Here is a 20622-nt window from a genome sequence, read left to right as displayed (position 1 = left end):
TCATTCTGCACATACATAAAAAATTAAGAAGAAATAAGAAATTAAGTGCTACAGAGATGAAAGTTATGGGAATTCCCTGGCTGTCCAGTGGTTTGGAATTCACACTTCCACTGCTGGAGGCCTGGGTTTGAACCCTGGTTGGGGAACTAAGATCCCGCAAGCTGCGTGGTATGGCCAAAAAATTAAAAAAAGATTAAACTTAAAAATAAAAGAGAATTCAAGAGTTTCCTATCGGGATGTGTGAACCCACTTCAAGTTACTGTTACAAAAAACTCCCATGTCTTGAGAGCTTGCATTTTTCTCAATGCTTCACCATTTATAATTTCATCTAATCTTTAACAAACCCAGGTGGGTTAGTTTTAGTTATATTACTTCCATTTTACAGGTGAGAAAGTAGAGGCATGGGATGGATAAGTAACTCCCCTGGGTTGCACAGCTGGAAGACATGTGTGTGTGCTCAGTCGCTCACTTGTGTCCAACTCTTTGTGACCCCATGAACTGCAGACCACAGACCAACTGTAGGCTCTTTTGTCCACGAGGATTCTCCAAGCAAGAATACCAGATGGGTTGCCATGCCCTCCTCCAGGGGATCTTCCTGACCCAGGGATCGAACCCAAGCCTCTTTTGTCTCCTGCATTGGCAGGTGGGTTCCTTACCACTAGTGTGCTGTGCTGTGCTTAGTCACTCAGTCATGTCTGACTCTGCAACCCCATGGACTGCAGCCCACCAGCCTCCTCTTGTCCATGGGCATTCTCCAGGCAAGAATACTGGAGTGGGTTGCCATGTCCTCCTCCAGGGGATTTTCCCAACCCAGGGATTGAGTCCAGGTCTCCCACATTGCAAGCAGATTCCTTACTGTCTGAGCCACCAGGGAAGCCCACCTCCTCTGCTTACTGCCAGCTTGAGGCTGAAATCCATCTGAGGATGGATGCCTAAAGCCAAGCTCACTAAATTAATGGGACCAGTTTAAATTTAAACAAAATCGTAATTGTCCATCCTTGCCAGGGCAATTAACTGTCCTGTGGGCTGGATTACACCAATGTGTGTGTGTATATGTATGTATATATGTGTAAATTAGAATATCCATTTTTCTGTTCTTCAGAACAGAACTGGTCTACCAGACCTTGTCTTCCTGATGAGAAAGTGGTTTTGTTCTGGGGAGCGTACATGGTTTAAGGATCCACAAGTGCGCACGTCTTTATCAGACCTGACATGAGTCGAATCAAATTTAGATATCATGGTTTTACTTTCAGAGTGATGGAATTTACTCTTGGGGCTGAAAAGCCAGCATCTTCCTCCTGCTACTTTTCCCCAAGGCGACCATGTTCAGTGGGCCTGGGGGACAGAAGCGATGGGTTTACCGGCAGCACAGAGCAGGGGCCGCAGTTTGAGCAACCCCGCTGTCTGTGCAGGAGAGAGTCAGCACTCATCTGACCTGCCGAGCCCTCCAGCCCTGAGCTACTCTGGGGCTGCAGGAGCCTGGAGGCTGGCTCAGGAGAAGCCAGCGCCCGCAGAAGCCCTGTGAAAAGGGTGTGAATGAGTCACTAGATTTTTCAGGTTGACTGAGATGACTTCTGTTGATTTTCTTCGAATTTAGATGTGTTATCAGTGTTCACACGTTGGGCATAACGGGAAGATGAGTGCACATTTTCTTGATAGAGCCTGACAGTCGGCAGCGTTGTGATAAGATTTGGGGTAAGATGTGACTCTGCAAGAAAGCCCTGGTCAGCGTGTGTGGCATGTGTCCCCATGTGCCCGGGGGCCTCAAGGGGTGTTCTTAGCTGGGAGGAAACCCAGGGTGACAGGCATGAGTGTTTTGTGTCATTGTGCACAGGTCGATCTGTGTTGCTATTAACCATTTTAGGGCATCAGAAGTCACTGCTAATTTGTCCCACTGTAATTTCATGGTCTGGGAAAAGCACTTGCTTTCTAACCTCAGGTTTCCACAATAACCAGAACAATGGTTGGTCAAACGTTTGAGTGATAGAAGCTCACTTAACCTCTTCTGGCCTTAGTTTCCTCATCTTTAAGATGGATATAACCATGTACCTGTCTTGGGTAGGGTTAAACAGACTAACAAGTCAAGGGCTAAGAGCGGTTCCTGGTATTTAGTTTGCACCAAAATCACTGCAGATGGTGATTGCAGCCATGAAATTAAAAGACTTACTCCTTGGAAGGAAAGTTATGACCAACCTAGATAGCATATTAAAAAGCAGAGACATTACTTTGCCAACAAAGGTCTGTCTAGTCAAGGCTATGGTTTTTCCAGTGGTTATGTATGGATGTGAGAGTTGGACTGTGAAGAAGGCTGAGAGCCGAAGACTTGATGCTTTTGAACTGTGGTGTTGGAGAAGACTCTTGAGAGGCCCTTGGACAGCAAGGAGATCCAACCAGTCCATCCTAAAGGAAATCAGTCCTGGGTGTTCATTGGAAGGATTGATGCTGAAGCTGAAACTCCAATACTTTGGCCACCTCATGCGAAGAGTTGACTCATTGGAAAAGACCCTGATGCTGGGAGGGATTGAGGGCAGGAGGAGAAGGGGACAACAGAGGATGAGATGGCTGGATGGCATCACCGACTTGATAGACATGAGTTTGGGTGAACTCCGGGAGTTGGTAATGGACAGGAAGGCCTGGCGTACCGCGATTCATGGGGTAGCAAAGAATCAGACACGACCGAGAGACTGAACTGAACTGAACTGAAGTATATATGTATATTAATGCATGCGTTTTGTCCATACAACTTTATATTTGACAGAGAGTCACTCCACTGCTTGCACAAAATAGATTCTTGGTAAATATTTGTTAGTGAAATACATATGCAGTAACCTGTTTTGACTGCTCAGTTATCTGTTATTCAGGGACAGATTGGCAAAATTGGATATTAAGATTTTTATCTCTCATAAAGAAATATATATATATATATAAGCAGAGTGTTCTGCAATCAAACATCTCTGCAGAGAAGCAGGGAGACGAGTAGTTTTGCATGAAGATCGTAAAGGAAATGGCCTGAAGAACTTAGCTGAGGAATATCACCTGAAGAACAAGTAGCAGGGTCCATGACTCAACCCAATCAACAGAATTCCCTAATGCAGTAAAAACAAACAAACAATCCTCCCCAAACCACTTTAAAACTACCAAATATATGTTACTTTTGAGTCTAAAAAATAAATGAATATGAGAAACAGGAGTCAAATCCCTGACCTATATTTACTTTCTACTGATTTTCTAATAATGACAGCTTCAACTTGAATCATTTCATTTAAAGAATAGAATGAGCACTATAATGTTTTAGAAGCTGATACAGTATGACAAGAGTCCCTTAATATTAGGCTGAATCATATGAAACTGCCACTTCTTTTGGTAAAAAACAAAACAAAACAAAACTGTCAGACATTGTCAGTTTTGAAACTTAAGCTAACTAAATCAAAATTCTTATATTACCTTACCCTTTATTGCCTTTTAACTATGACTGTAAAACTAAATTGGCCAATTTCCTCCCTCTTAGTCCCTTAAAATTTGTGCACAGTAGGTACTAAACAAATGCCTTGTTAATTGAGTAGAGCTTTCCATCTTCTGTCAAAAATCAGGCCAAAATTTTGCTACCCTACCTAACGCTGAGACTACCCTAAATTATAATTGACGAAGTGTTAGCTTCATGTCATGTTTCATGATTTAGATAAATCCGCTCTGTTCCTTGTTGGGGCAGCACTGGGAAGCTAATTAATACAGTATTAATACGTTGCAGAGGCAAACAAGGCTCGGCTTGCACACACAGCCATGACAAGAATAAATTCAGGTCACAAACATTGTTGCTGGTAAAGAAAAATGTTACTATAATAATGAGAGATGATTGTTTATGAGACACAGCACTGCATATCGACACATTATAGACTTATAAATGAAGCAGATGGTAGAATCAGGCAGGCTTGTCCCATCACTTAGGGTCTGACTTGGGCATCCAAAGTGCCCTGCGATGAACTAGAAATGATCACCTTGGGGATCCCAGGATTGAAGCGCCTCATTATTACTCATATAAGGTTTTATAACAGTTGGGATTGGTCCCAGATTTAGGAGCATTTACTGAAATAACCGAGCAGGCAGCATGAAATGATTTTCAATTCAGAAAGCAAAGAGCTCCTTCTACAGTGGAAGAGACTGGAGAGCTCAAGAAGGAGTGTGAATTACCTGTGAGTTATTGCACCTCCCTGGGCCTCAGTTTCCCCATATTTGTTAATTACCTCCCAGAGGACAGTCACTCTCTATAACATCTGTCATTGCCTGGGATTGTATCTTCAAATGCTATATATTTCTTTGTTGGAGGGAGGCGGTGGGGAAGCAAGAGCTCTAAAATGTCTTATTTTGGTTTTGGCTGACCCAGTGCTGTGAGAGCAGCCACGTTGCATAAGCGGAGTTCTGAGAAAACAGAGTTACTTTCATTTTTCAAACAGAAGAACCACAATCCTCCCTATGTTTGGATCCTTCTACAAATTAAATATATGGGTTAGAGAGAGCCCACGAAATCAGCAATTTTAACCTTTCCCTCAATGCTGTGGATTTTTCTTAGAGATTTTTTGGAGCATGGAGTATGCACAGTTCTGCTCTATTAGTGAGATCCCAGCCCAAGGTGACGTGCTCCTACAATAACGTTTTCACGCTAATTACCTTGTAGAATGCTTAGGGCAAGAATAGTTCCAAACATACTTGAGGTAATAACCAGTCACATACCCAGAAGGTCAACAGTTCAATCAAAGAGAGAAAAAAATTAGCATATCTTAAGAAATAGTTCAAGTGGTTTTATACAAGAACTCTCATTTAAGTCTACAAGAATACTTAAAATACTGATAAGCTAGGTAATTCTATATTTCCCTTTTTAACTCATTGAAAGCCTTCAACTTCAAGGTGCAGTCTCAGAACAAGAAGCTTCTGGCAGGTGAAGGGAGAAGGTGTGTAGTTAGGGAAATTGGCTGGGGTTTTAAGTGAGGAGTCTGTGCCAGGACTGTAGCTCACCAAGTTGGGAGGAGGGCAGTGCACTGAGCTGCTGATGAAAGAACAGAGGAATGCTGAAGAGCTGGCGTCAGATGAGGGCTCTGGGCCAATCTTCTATTATAGTAACAACACAGCTTTAATCTGCGATAACAATGAATCCCTCAAGTAACTGTACATTAAATCACTATAAACAAAATCACAATCTGCCCCATCGATCCAGTTTCATAACAGGTTTGATCTTTTCCCAAAATTTCCATTTTTCTATGATTTCTAATGAACACAAAAGAGCAACAGCTGGAAACTATATCCATTGCTGTCTGTTTAAAATGACTGGAGTTATCTTTTGTTTTGAAGGGCACAGTATTGTCATTTATTTTAAAAATATTTATTGAGCACCTAATATGTACTTGGCAATAGTGACATGGTTAATCATTTTAGAGATGATTTCTAAAAAAACTTTCTGCTCTGCCAAAGGTAAAGTGTTAAAATAATAGAACAGCCCAAGGATTTTTTAAAATGTGCTAAAGGGTAGTACTTTTCATTTTCCAAGAGCCCCACACTTTGCACACCGAGTTCCTTTCAATGACGGGTGCAATGCAAGATGGAATCGTGTAGAATAGTCCATGGGCTATTGATCTGAATGGGTACCGTATTCAGTAGGTAAAATGTAGCTAAGCTGAAATGCGAAGGATGGCTTTTCTCATTTAAACTACACGAAAACGTTGAGGCTGAAAATCAAGTTAGAATGAAAATAAGTTATTCAATTCAGTAACTTTTAAATAGGGTGGGGTCTTTTATATTCATTTAAAAATATGAACTATGCAAATGAAAAGTATGAAAAAGAGTAAGAAACCTCCATGCACCCTCCACTCACAGGGTTTTTAATAAGTCTATTTAATAGACCCTGTTTCATTGCAGAGGGTCCTACAGTTAGTTGCTCAAGTGAGGACATTTTTGTATCTGAGACCAGCCTCCAGGGATAAAGCTTTTTTGTAGGACATTTTTGGCCCGTGGAATTGTCTGCTTTATCCTCTAGCCGCTTTACTTTGAGCTCTTGGGGAGGGGTGGGCCTGACAAATGCTAGGATGGCCGTGTTCTTTAGCAAGTCACAGGGAGATGGACACCCACATACATAATTTAAGGCTGACATAAGTGCTGGGGACAAAGAGATTAATTCTGTCTGGGGAAGAACTGGGGAGAGAGAGTGGGTTTGGGTCTCACCTTTGAAGGTTGGCTGGCATTTTGAAAGGTGACTATGGGGAATGGGGATACTCAGGTAAGAGTGAAGGCCTAGTTCCAGAATGGTGAACAGACACAGTCCTTGGACCAGAGTGTGTGTTCTCAGTGGGATGGGTGTGCTTTGACTGTAAAAAATGTTAAAGATTTCTAGCTTACTGATGGAGGGGGTCAATGCCCCCAAATTCTCTAATTTTCTTTTCCAACTGGGTTACCAAGTCTTACTGAACTTTTATATATCATCCAGCTGCTTTTGAAACCCTCAAGTCATATAATCCAGTAATAATTTACTTTCAGAGAGCGTGTTACAGTTTACAAATGGCTTTTTTAATACACATTATTACATTTGATCCATATAACAGCCCTGTGACACCACAGGCTCATCTCCAGAAGCTATTTCCTTTTGAAAATAACTACTGGTTATAGAAGCTACCAGCTATAGAAATCAGACAGATTTCCACTGGGAGCTTTATTGTGCTAGAAGCACAAGCCAAGATAAAGTCAGCAATTTGGGAGAGATGAAAGGAGGGTCCTAAAACAGACAGAGACTGAGAATCCCAGGAGAATGGTAAGAGAGCAGTTTTGGAAATGGAGAGAGACACAGAAGAGGCAAGAGTGCAACAGAAAGCACAGGACGGAGTGAGGGGTGGTGATCCCGTACTGGGTGGGCGGTGGTCCCTAGTGCTGCGGTGAACACCCAGCCAGTCCAAGGGCACCGTGTGTTGACTTGTGTGTATATTGAATGGTGCCGTGAGAAACACAATTCAAAAATCTAAAATGGTGGCTTTTAGAACATGGATATTTAATAATATATAAAAACATGGATAAAAATATTGAACATGGATATAGAGTGACAAATTTTTTATAACATTTTTCTCATTTTACACATCTGCACATTCTCTCATTCTACAGCATTCCCATCTATTGTGACTTTGATAAACTGGTTTTCAGTGCACACACACTGAAATGGTGCACTTTTGCAACTACTTAATAGAAGCTAAAGCAACCAACGGACTGTGATTGTTGTAATCTAGCTGCAATAAATCTTACTGACGTAGGATGTATCAACATATCCATTTAGCTTGCTGCAAATCAGTTTACTTTTCTACTTAGAGGCATGATGTGAAATGAAATTAATCCAGTTGCAACAAGGCAAGTGCATTCAGTTGAATAAATCCCTTTATGTGGAAAGGAACTTTGTTTTGCAGTTTATTTGAAAGAAAATCCACGTGGCAGTGTAATACCTTCCCTGGAACTGAACAAATGCATTTATCCCAGCTTTATTTACAGTTAAATTCACATCAGGCCTATTTTATACGATAGTACACTCTATTGTCCTTAGGTGAAGGTCACACTGGAAGCATTTGCAGGACAACTAACATTTTACAATGGAACTTTGCCTAAGGACTGTTGTTCCAACTAGACTATGAACTCGGCAAAGACAGACACCTTCTTGGAGAGAAAAGAGACAGATAAAAACCAACAAAACCATGTATATCCTTTTCTATTCCGTCTCCTTTGCCAGCACTGTCAAAAGGGCAATCCACACACACAGTGTATATTTAATAAATGCATTTTGGTGGTGGCTATCACAAGCAGGCAACACTTGGAGAGGGTCCAGAGAATAACAAAGGGATTAAGAGGTTGGGTAGAGACTCTCAGCGTGACATGCTAATGAAATTGAGGCAAATTGAGCTAAAGAGCTTGGAGAAGGGAAGGCTGGTTTTGGCAGCTGTGAAGGTAAGTTGGACTTGTTTACCATTGCCGAATGTTAGAATGTTAGAAAGCACAGCGTATGAAGGGTAGGATGAAAGAAAGTCGACTTACGTCTGGTAAGGTGATAGAAGGTTAGGAATGCACAAGCGGTTTTGACTTAGGTGGTTTATAAGGCATCAACACAGGTCCTTAATAAATCTTTCTTAGGGGGACTTCCCTGTTGGTCCAGTGGTTAAGAATCCAGCTTGCAATGCAGGGACACGGGTTCGGTCCCTGATGAGGGACCTAAGATCCCACGTGCCGCAGAGCAACTAAGCCCACCTGCCGTAAGTGCCACAACTAGAGAGTCCGTGGGCCAAAACAAAAGATCTCGCATGATGCCATGAAGATCCTGAGTCCACAACTAAGACCCATAGCAGCCAAATAAAATTTTTTTTAAAGCAATCTTTCTTTGAAAATGTTACAGTTGAAGAGTAGGCTACCTTTCTGAAATGAATTAGGTGCTGTGCAGTAGGGAAATGACTCAGAGGGTCTCTCAAGTTCTAGCCGGTTCTTATCCTATGAATTTTCAGCAGCCAGTGTCAGGAGCCGACTTGCTTCTTGTCCACCTTACTCCATAGCTGGAAGCCCTTGACCTCTTCCTGCAAGTCAGCCACACTGTACTCTCAGCCCTAAGGCTCTTCTTGTTTGGGAGGGATTTAAAAAGCTCACTCTAGCTAAGAGCTCAGCTAACTGTCATCAGGTCATCCCCTGCTGCTAGGCTGGCTCTGAGGTGTCCAGTTCTAACAAGTGGGGTTCTGCCTTGCAACTAAGTCTGTCTCTTACGGATTTACTGGAAATCCACCCGAGTCTTCCCATGATAACACCGGAAATCCTTTCTTGCTTTCCAGGTCTAATGTGATTTTGGGATCACATTGCGTATCCAGTCTAGGACTGAAGCTTTGTTTCAGCCCACACCACCCCCCACCCCCAGCTCAGACTCAATGTCCAGTCTCTGAACCCCAACCCTGTTACCTGGGCAGTCTGTGCACAGAGCATTGGTTACAAGCTCTCTGAGACCTCTCCTCTCATCTGTGGCTGGATTCTCTATTCGCTGCCCCCCCGCCCCAGGCTCCCAGCATCATAACTCAGGCCACTACCAGTCCCCTTGCTCTTCTCCTATCAGGTGATGACACGGCATATGGCTTCATTTTCCTGCATCCTGCTGTGAACCGTTGCACATATGAGTCCCTCTCTACAAACCACATACCTCTACAACAGGCCTTCCCAACCTCGTTGCTATTGGCATGTACGATTGGTTCAGTCTTTATGGTGGGGGGTAGTCTGTGTATTATAGGGTCCAAAACTAGCATTGCTGGCTTCTACTCACCAGATGCCAGAGGCAGCCCCTCTCCTCCACCCCCAAATTGTGACAAACAAAAATGTCTCCAGGCATTGCCAACTGTCTCTGATGGGGAGGGTGTTTCAAAATTGCCCTTTGTAAGGACTTCCCTGGAGGTCAGGTGGTTAAAACTCTGTGCTTCCACTGCAGGGAAAATGAGTTCAATCTCTGCTTGGGGAACTGAGATCCTGTATGCCACATGACATGGCAAAAACAAAAGAATGAAAATTACCCCCTTTTGAGAATTCTTACTCTACAAGAACCCAGAAAGGCAAGAGCATTTTAAAGTCAGTTATAGATACTTTGAGGAAAAGTCAGAATGTTTAAATCTGGTAAACATTTAACAACTCTGCTCTGCTGTTATTGCTGTTGCTAAGTCGCTTCAGTCGTGTCTGACTCTGTGCGACCCCATAGACAGCAGCCCACCAGGCTTCCCCATCCCTGGGATTCTCCAGGCAAGAACACTGGAGTGGGTTGCCACTTCCTTCTCCAATGCATGAAAGTGAAAAGTGAAAGTGAAGTTGCTCAGTCGTGTCCGACCCCATGGACTGCAGCCTACCAGGCTCCTCCACCCTTGGGATCTTCCAGGCAAGAGTACTGGAGTGGGTTGCCATTGTCTTCTCCGAACTCTGCTCTAAACTAGTTTAAAAAAGTTTCCCAGGTGGTTCAGTGGTAAAGAACCTGCCTGCCAATGTGGGAGACTGGGGTTCAATCCCTGGGTCAGAAAGATCCCCTGGAGGAGAAAATGGCAACCTACTCTAGTATTCTTGCCTGGGAAATCCCATGGACGGAGGAGTCTGGTGGGCTAAAGTCCTCAGGGTCACAAAAGAATCAGGTATGACTAAGCGACTACCAACAACACATAACTAGTAATAAACACCAAATAGAATTTTGTTAAGGTTTGTTTAACAACATAAGGGGTAAAGTGAGATGAAATCCCTTCACTCTAGGTCAGTGTTCCTGAGATCTTACTGTGCAGGAGAATCACAAAAGGACTTTTTTAAATGTTCATATCCTGATTTGGCAAGTTTCAGGCAGGATTTGATACTCAGTCCTAACAGGTTCCCAGGTGGTATCAATATCATGGGTTCCCAGACCTTCCATTGAGCAGCAAGGCCCTAGAACAAAATCACTCATAAGAGGTAGGGGAGGGGCTATTTTAATTGTAATAGTTACAAGGTCATGAGAGCAAGATTAAAATTTGCATTAGGCTAGAAAAATGTGACTGTTTCTTGCACTTTTCTGTAAAGAGTAAAACAGCTCTCAGAGATGCGTTTTGAAATGTGACATTTCTATTCGCTTGAAATTATAAATATTATACAAGCTACCTGCAAAAACTGGTGAGCTGCTGTATTAGTTTGGCAGAACTTTGAAAGGTTTCCAAAACCCTGTTGCAAATCTAAACTTCAAGGTCTTCAGAGTCCTTGTTTTAGGGAGGAAGAGGCTAGGGGTGAGGAGGCCTGGGGAAGGGGATGGAGAAAGGAGGATCGTTTTAAATGCAGCCTTGCAAAGAAATAGAGTCGTGAACCTGCCTCAAATGACAAATTATTCCGTACTGAAATTATACTGACACCACATGAAGTTATTGCAGCCTTGAATCAGATAACTCAGTTATGGCTATAAACCAGTTCCAAAAAATGAGTGCTATTTACTGTAATGTATAGCGATCAGGGTAATCAAATCTCCTGAAAGCTGCCGAAAGCCTGATATAAAAATTTCTTCTTCTTGTATATTACTGTCTCTGAGTAACTCTGACTTGGAGCTTTGCAGACATCTGAGTCACTGCTGCATATCCTCAGTAAGGAAAGGCCCGTTCACGTTTGTTCCTAATGTACAGTTAGAAAGATTTCGGCTCACTAGTTTGTCTAAAGATGTAGATAATAAAGTCCTTACCCTTCTCAGATTTCTTCCAGCTAGTGTTGAGACTACCTCTGCCCTTACGCCAGCAGATAAGTATTCACCTTGGGGAAGGAGAACTAACATTCTAGCTCTGAAATATCAATATATTGACAGGTTGTTATCAACTGGATCAAGTGTAATAGAGTTAAAAATATCTCTACATTTAAAATTCTGTGCCTAGGGTTTTATTTCTTTTCTTTTTTTAAAATCAATAATGTAAGTACAGAATAAGGATGAACTGGCTTCATAGTAGAGCATGGGAACTCATGGGTATGAGTTGACCACAGTTTCAGTGTGAGTCAGCATACTAACTGAGTGCCAAAAAGACTAATGCAGTCTTGGGCCATATTAATAGAAGTATAGGGTATAGATCAAGGGAGGCTACTATTCCATGGTATTCTGCACTGGTCAGACCACTCCTGGAGAGCCCTGTCCCATTCTGAGCACCATGATTTAAGAGAGGCCTCACATCATAGTCCATCAGAGGTAAACACTTAAAATGATGAGAGCACGTAAAACCACATCACACGAGGAATAGCTGAAAGAACAAAGGATATTTATGCTTGAAAAAGAAGACGTAAGAGGACGTGATGAGAAGTAAAAGAAGAACAGGTTATCTGAGAAAAGAGTCTGAGGTAGAGTTTCCAGCAGCAGAAGTTTAACTTCTTTCTGGATCCCCAAGGAAAAAAAATTCCCAAGTGCCTTCTTGACTCTTTGTCATTTGCACGGTAAACAGGTCTTCATCAAAGAAGACTCTGTTCCTCCTACAATGTCCTTGAAGTGTGAAGAACTTTATGTCCCATTGCCAAGCCATCTTCCTCTGCCTGCAGAACTACCTCTTTCAGGAAGCCCTCCCTCCAAAGCCCCACCTTGAGTACTCTTCCTCAGGAGTTGGCACTGCGGAAGCATTTGCTTTCACTTGTCCTAGATTCCCTAATAGCTTGTTAGCTCTTTAGAGGAAAGGACCCTATTTTCTTTTTGTTTTGATTACCCTAAATGTTCCCAGTACATCTGGGTCCCGAGAATTAGGGACTGAGGGGATATCTGCTGACGGTAGCCAAAAGATGACTGAAAGTAACCAGACAAGGTGATTTTTTTTTTATAGTGCCTACATGACAAAGCATTACAGTATGTTCTCTTGATGATAACAACACGTAATTGACCCTTTGCTTTATGAAATGATATGAGCTGACAAAGTTGGCTGTATAGTAAATCTTACTTTCCCCTACATCTTGCATTTCAAAATAAAATTTGTGTGTCCAGGGGACTTCCCCGGTGGTCCAGTGGCTAAGATTGCATGCTCCCAGTGCAGGGGGCCTGGGTTCAATCCCTGGTTATGGAACCAGATCCTGCATATCACAACTAGAGATCCCATACTCCACAGTAGAGATCAAAAATCCAGGTGCAGCCAAAAACCAAAAGTTCTGTGTCCATGCCACTATTTGAGAGCCCCATCTTCCTTGTGTCAGGTCCTAGAAATTACTCTCGAGCTGGGAGAGTCTTCGAGACTCCTTCTCCTTCTTTGTTTACTTGGATATTTGTAGGGTACCAAGGGTTGCAAAGAGTCGGACACAACTGAACACCCAGTACATGTATCCAAGGGTCAAGTCACAACATCACACAGCTTCTGGTTTATAAAATGAATGAATTGTCTATTTAACAACATTGATCTCAGACAGAGAAATTCCACAAATGAGTTTACATGAGAAAGCACCCTGTTATGCATTTTAAAAAAGAGAGATTGCACATTTATATCATACCAAAGATAAAAACATCTTTGGGGTAACGATGCACAGCTCTTCTCAAGTCTCCTGTGTAGTGTCTTAAAGAACGGTATAGTTTCCCTCAAGGACAGAGGCATGGATGGGCACTCTGAGTCATCCACGAAGCTGATAATAGAATGCAGAACACAGAAGCCAAGTTCATGCTCTGTCACTCGAGTCACTGGACAGTATTACCTCCCACAGTCCAATGACCTGCCATGGTACAGAGCAAATTATACACTTCTCTGCAAGAAGTTAATAGAATTCCACTTGCCAGCCTGACGTTCAGGTAGAAAATGCAGTGAGCAAAAAGACAGGGCCCCCAATTTTTTATCATTGGCTGTTAATCACAAGTAGAGACTGACACCTCCCTGGTTGCTGGGGTAGTCAGTCTGTCTGTGCTAATAGCACTTGGCTCAGATGCTTCAGAAGACTAAGAGCAGGGTGGTTCCTGTGATGCATAGAAGAATTTTGATTCTGAGTTACCACCGTTTGACAACTGATATTACAAAAGCCTGGTTTACTGACATATGAAGCATGAGAATTTTCTGCTTGTTTTATCTTCCTGGAGAAGTCCAAAATAAAACTGGGGCTGTATCATGGGTTTTGTATATCCATACACTGTGGACACTTTTTAGAAATCTGGAACAAAGGCTAACACACAAATTGTCCTAATTATACTGATTCAAAGATTCTTCAACCATTTCCCAAAAGAAAGGGTTTGGTCACATCCTTTCTCGTCTCAGGGCATCTGTGTTCAGTGCTGCTAGCTCTCTCTCGACTCCAATTTCCAAGCACATTTCAGAGACGTTAAAGGAGATAACTGCTAGTGATGAAAAATCAGGTGGAAGATGTGCGTCCTTCAAGAGAAATAACCTTTTCAGAAGGATAAGTTCTATTAGCCCCAAATAAGTCCATCAGCATCCTTTATTTCCATATCATATTCTGAACTGCCCAAGAGGGATCATAAAATACCGTGGTACGTCTGTCTGATGCAGAGCACAGGGTTGGAGATAAGCTGTGAGACTGCCAGCCCTGCAGGAAAAGGAGGCAACCAGCGGCACAACACACAAGCAGCCCACAAAAGCGTGATCCATGCTGCTAGTTTCTAACAGGATTTGGACATTGAAAAGGAACCCATCTGAACCGGACGCCAGCTCTTATGACCTACAGGGAAGGGTGAAAGGTCTCACCATCTGTCACTGAAAAGGTCATTTCTCTCTGCTCTCAGACTGCAGAAGGATGAGATAGTTTGCAACAGAGAACGGAAGGGGCTTCAGAGAACATGTGGTCTAACCTCTCACTCAATTGAGAAGGAAACTGAGGCCCAGAGAGGTTATAGTGTCACATTCAAGGTCACGCAGGTAGTTTCCAATAAAGCCAGAATTCAGATTTCCAGAACCTGCGTCAAGAGTTCCTTGATGCTGTGCCCAGACCAGTGTGGGAGAAGGAACCCTGGCTACAATTTCACAGCCTTGGTACTATGTCTTGGTAGACGTTAGCAAGATTATCTTGAGCAAGTCACTTAAACTTGCGAGCTTTGCCCTTCCCACTCTGCAACATGAGAGGCAAAATATGTGGTCTGCCTGCCTCAAAGATCATAGGCAGATCAAATGAGATAATGTGTGAAATGCTTTTTAAAACTTTATAAGGCTCAGGTTAAAAAAAAAAAAGGTAAGGTTAAAAAAAGAAAAGAATTCCATATAAAGCATGTTTTTCCTTCTGAAGATATATGGATGGATCTGCTGGTGGTGGTGGAGGGGGAGGCAGGGAGTGTCCATGAGCCACTGAATATTCTGTGTAAAGGTGTGTGTGAATGAATGCTAGGCATATTTTTTTCACCCCTGGGGAGTGCTTCTATAGCTTTCATCAGCTTCCTAAATGTGTCTCTGAAACTCTCTGCACCTTTAGCCTCACCACCACCAGTAAGAACCTCTGTGCTGTGGATATCAACATGTTTATGATCAATAAAAGGTTGATTTAATGTACTGAAATATGACAATTTTCTTAGATTTACTGTGTAGTTGGGATCTCCTTGCTAGCTTTACCATTCAATAATCCACATTTTTAGAATACAAATCTGTTCGGGGGAGGGGAGTTAATCTGACCTCACGCTTTGCTCCCTAAACTGCTAAAAGTCTATCACTTATAAAATGAAGATGAAAATTCAAAAGATAAAATGATGAATGTTTTTTTTTTTTTTTACTAGTGTACTTCCTCGGTAGAATGTCCTAGGTATTTTAAAAGATTTTTCTTTAAAATTATATTTAGCAAGAGAACTATCTACTTATTATTTACTGAGTTCCTACTGAGTTTCCAGCAGTTTGTTTCCAGCATTTTCCCATAAAGCACTAGACAACAGACACAAATCGTAAACCATTTGTAGGCTGCCACGTTAAGCCTGTGGTTCTGGAAGGCTGAGAGGTGTGGAGAAAAACAAATGAAAAAGTATTATTCATGACCAATTGATCAAGTAGCCTGCTTTTCATTAAAGAACAAAAAAAGGCAGGACCAATTTAGCAATGCTTGTGTTGGAAATGTGTAAAAACATTATTAATGTTGGATTCTTTTCTCATTTATTTTTAGTTCTCTTTAGAAAATCACACTTGAGAGCTTTCTGTAGCAGCAATAGAAGGAGTGAATAAGACAGCACTGGAATCCTTTTTTAATGCTAATGAAGGGGTAGGGACCAATCCCTAGTTTGTGAGGCCTTTTCTGTGTACAGTTACGTATTTCCAAAGACACAGACTGACTTATGGAATGTCTGAGTGACCGAGATAACCAACCAGAGAAGTTACCTACTACCAAGACTCATCCATCATCCCATAAAGAAATCCAGTGTGGTCTTTTATAAATCTGACAATGGCTATAATCTTGTGTTTTAGTGGTAAAATTTTACACAGTACAGTAATGTGAAAAACGAGAGGCGGTTTCTCCCCTTGACTGTATCAAAATATCATCTTCTGCCCCAAGACTCTGAGGTCTCATAACTCCCCTCTTGTATTATTCCTTTCAGTTTTTTCCCTTCCTTTTCCTTGTATTGAACAGTTCTACATTTTCCAGTCTTAACATTATCTCTAACATTTAGACTTTCTTATATAGAGCCTGAAGCTCTAGAATTGCAATAAGCGTACTCATCTGTGCTTACTAGAGTGCTATTATCAGATGAACAAAACCTAAAATATATTTTGGTAGTGAGAGTCTCAGGTTTTGAATAACTCAAAAGAACTTAAAACTTGGGCGGTGATAGGATGCCAGGGTGGGGGCCGGCTGTATCTGCTTCTCGTTCAGTTCCATTTTTGTTCCTTCTCATTCCACGTGTCAGGAGCCTTTGGAGAGAATGCTCTGGAATCAGACCAGCTGGGTTCAAATCAAGGCTCTACCACATACTAGTTAAGTGACCTTGTGCAAATGACCTAAACTCTCTGCACCCCAGTTTCCTCACTTACAAAAGAGGGTGATATTAGCCCTTGCTTCATTGTGCCCTTAGGAGAAGCAAAATGAGTTAACACCGGTGCAGTGCTGTTGGCAAATAGCATAACAGACACTGTTTCTGAAACTTTATGTGTATGAATTACTTAATCTTCAAAACAGTATGATAACATAGCTACCATTATCACTCTCATTTTATAGCTAAAGAAACTAAGACATAGAAAGACTAAGTATCTTGTCCCAGTTGGCCTAGTTAGTAACTGAAGGATTGGCCCTCAAACCTGGACCATCTGGCTCTGCAGCCAGCACTCAGTAAATGCTACTTATTACTATCATCATCATCATCATGGTTGTTATTACCTGAACTTAAAAAAACACTCAAATATCTGCTGTGTCTGCTGATAACAACAAATGTGTATGTCTAATCCTTCTTCAAAGTATACTGAAAATGTATATAACCCCCAAACAAATAGTTGATTTAGGAAAGGATTATCACCTAAAGCCACTGAGTGAGGTTTGTTGGGAAATAGGATATCATCACAAAGCCTAAGCATTATCTTGCCAGACTACTTGTTAATTGCAAAAGGACCCCTGAACTGAGATCACTACCTTGAGCCCCGATCAAACCGAGTGTCACAAATAGAGGGACAATCTGGAACTAAGTGTCTCCTGTTGAGATACAATATGGAGCACCTTGTAAAATGCGTTCAGTTGAAATGTAATCAATGCTTTATTTCTACTTTGGAGTTTATGGGAAATATTGAGGATAGAGGAACAAATTAAATGACACCGCTGGGCAAAAACAAATTAGAACATTCAACAAGACAACACGTAACCTTTTCAAAAATGCTAATGTTGAATAAAAGACATAAAGCCTTCATGTAAAAAAATATATTTTTCTTTAAAAAAATTAGATCTTAGCTTTTTCAAGGTATGGAAGACATTTGGGGGACAAATGGCTAAGGTTAGATATGGTTTAGATACTAGATATTAATGAGACACTGTTCATCTTCTTAGGTATAATGATGGCATTGCAGTTATGTAGGAGAATGTTCTTATTTTTTGATGTGTACTGAATTATCTAGGGGTGAAGTATCATTTTGTCTGTAACTTACAAGTAGTTAGAAAGAAATACAACTAGGTGGAACAAATATGTCAAAAAGTTAGCAACTGTTGAATCTAGGAGGTGAGTATAGAAGTATTCACTGTATAAATATTTCAACTTTTCTTTATGTTTAGACATTTTCTTCACTTTGTTCATAAGATGTAGGTCTTATATCTTCTTTAGAGGGCAGTTTAAGACTTTAATCTTCACGTACTTAGTAATAATTTCTTTTAATTCTCCAAAATGTTCGCTGTGAATGAATTTATTTTTTTAATCTGTCTTCTAAAAATTCCTTACTGAATTCCCGTTGGCTCATTGGTTCAAGCTTATTGAAACCTAATGTAATATTAACATTGTTGAAAAGAACTCAGTGCCTAGAACAAGGCCTGACACATAGTAAACGTACAATGTGTTAATAAACATTCATTTGTTAAATGAGGCTACATTTTCCTAAGAAATTGTACAGAGGTCAAAAAAAGATGCACGCACAGGTGGCTGCGTTGTTCCTTCATAGATCAAGACATGTTGAGTTAAGTACTTGAGATGGACAAATAGGAGGGCCAGTCAGTCTTATCCTTTGATTCAAACAACTTAGGCCATAAAGATTCTTCACCAAGTTTTGAGTTTCATGACTGCACAAAAATGAAGCCTCTGTTCCTCAGACTAATCAAACATCAACTATAACTTGTTTAAGAAATCCTGATGGAATCACACATTTTTAAATGCGTGTTTGCTCCGTCCCTTCAGCCATGTCTGACTCTCTGTGATCCCATGGACCATGGGAAGCCAGGCTCCTCTGTCCATGGGATTCTCCAGGCAAGAATACTGGAGTGGTGGTAGAATTTTCCTGAGTGAGGAAAAGAAGCAAGCTCTGTTTCAGGAATGAGCCCTGCAAATCACCAAAACCTACAGGTGTTATTCTCTGAGAATCAATAAACGTGGGAATCAGGCTCATTTTCAGCACCTCCAGAAGGCAAAGACATAAAAGACATGGCTTCAGGCAGTAAGTCAGATATATTTTGTATAAAAGGTGGGAAGAAAATGATCAAGATTCAAAGAAATCATTAATACTGATATCACCTTCTGTTTCACAGCACCTTTTTCCTAAGCCATTTCATATCTATGTTAACTCATTTATTCTTACAATATCCCTAAGAAATAGATGTGGGACAATTGAAATTTTTAAAAAAGATAGAAGATTTTCATTAGGGCCTAAGATATAAAAGATATTCAAAAGGATATTATATTAGCAATAGAGATATTTCTTAATTTTGAACAAATCAATCACCTCCTTCCCCTATGCTTCAGTAAAGTCATTAAAAAAAAATAAAATCTATTATAATGGGAGAATCAGATTACAGTTTACTACATGGGAGACACTCTAAGTTCAATCTAAAAAGATAGTTTTATTCAATGATATAGGACTGTCTCCCTTCACCCAAAAAACCACCCCAAGTTCTCCAAAAGGGTACCAATCAAAATTTTTAAAATTTGAAATTTAAATACAGTTAGATGGTTCTAAATTTTATTGGTGCTCCTTATTTAATAATGGATCCTTTTGTAAAGAGGATCATTTTAAAATTATTTTATAAAAGTGAAGTTTTATAAACAATATTGCATTGTTACAGTAGAATACGCTTGTACTCAGTCCTTTCTGAAACTAAAATAAGAAAAAAAGAAAAGAGGACCCACTGAAAAGGTAATAAATCTATGATAAATGCAATTGTAGGTAATGAAACATTTTTCAACCCTTGGTTTCCCACCCTCAGATGACAGAACATGAGCACATGTAATCTTTTCTATTGGAGTTTTAGATCCTAAACATTTCTCCCTTCTCTTAATTCATCTGAGGATGTATACTTTCAGTAATGTACAGATGAAGTTATATATACTTTATTAATAAGACTTAATTCCAGATATGTAAACATGATATTTTTAAATTGGATTAATCTTTGGTGGGTATATTCAATCCTCAGGTTCAAAGAGTAGGGTGTCAAAGAGTTGTGTTCAGATTTTATGCCTGAATTGAAGATGGTCTTGGGGACACAGTGTTAACTGTTAATAAAGGGATAAATATAGACAACACTCTCTCAAATCTCATTTCAAAGTAAAGTTTTCTTTTTGTAAAGGAACTTAATCTGGGGTTCTTTGTAAAGGCAACATAAACACTAACAGAAGTAGAAATGCAAGCCCCAAGAACAAATCCTGACCGTGCAGTACTAGCGTTCATTCATTGCCACTCTGCCCTTCACCTCCCACACCCACGCCAATTCGGAACAAGTGCTGACACTGGTGAAGGGGAATTCCACCCCTGTAATCCCAGGTCCAGAGTCTTTCCCTGAGATGGCTCAGAAGCCAATTAGTGGAGTCTTCTTGGATAACGTTGGCTGAAAGGAGCAAGTCTTCTAATTTATGCACTGGAAGTTTAATCCTATCACTACAAACACTGTTACAGAAAAAGATTTAGAGACCTTAGCTGATGAACTGAAAATTAAAACCAATATTTACAGAGCCCAGGGGATTCATTTTAATTAGATTGACTCCAAGAGAACATTCTGCAAATGGTAAAAATCTGAGACCTCTAGAGCGTGTAGACCGATGTTGCATAAAGACATACCTTTCAGAAGAGAAGAGGTTGAGTTTATGGCTTTGCACCGAATGGTCAGAATCCTCTCTTGCAAGAAGGAAGCTGAATTTCGACATCAAAATGACTGCATTTCAGAGTCCGGATCCACCTTGGGCTGTCGTCCACATACCGCACTAAACCAGGGCACAGGCTCACAGATCCATTGAGTGCTTCCTCCTCCTCCCCGACTTCTTACTCCCTCCTCCAAACTACCCCCAGTCAGCCCAGCAGTCTGTATGCAAACCGCACAGGAACTAGCAGACATGGGGCTTCAGAGAGCTGGGTGTGAGCCTTAGATTATGTGGTTTTGTTTTCTTGCTGCCGGAGTTGAACTAAAATGCAGGAGGTTCACTGAAACACTTTTGCTTCTTTATGCTTGGTTTCAGTTTTAACAAGTTTGCCCCAAACGATTATGTTCACATAAGAAAATTTTTAATCCTAGAGATGGTCCATTGGCAAGTTACTGCTGGTCTTA

General features: G+C 41.0%; 1 protein-coding gene across 1 annotated transcript in view; it reads right to left on the bottom strand.

Annotated features, from left to right (window-relative positions):
* The window catches only part of GRAP2 (GRB2 related adaptor protein 2), a 68345-nt gene extending 48104 nt beyond the window's left edge, over positions 1-20241 (bottom strand). The window contains exon 1 of the mRNA XM_068972076.1: positions 20139-20241. The gene's annotated coding sequence lies outside the window, so the exon portion shown is untranslated. The remainder of the gene's footprint in view (positions 1-20138) is intronic.
* Positions 20242-20622: the final 381 nt, after the last annotated feature.

This window comes from Capricornis sumatraensis, chromosome 4 (genome assembly GCF_032405125.1).
Source record: "Capricornis sumatraensis isolate serow.1 chromosome 4, serow.2, whole genome shotgun sequence".
NCBI classification, from domain to species: domain Eukaryota; kingdom Metazoa; phylum Chordata; class Mammalia; order Artiodactyla; family Bovidae; genus Capricornis; species Capricornis sumatraensis.
The sequence above is the reverse complement of the archived record's forward strand: the minus strand, read 5'-3'. Positions and strand labels throughout refer to the sequence as shown.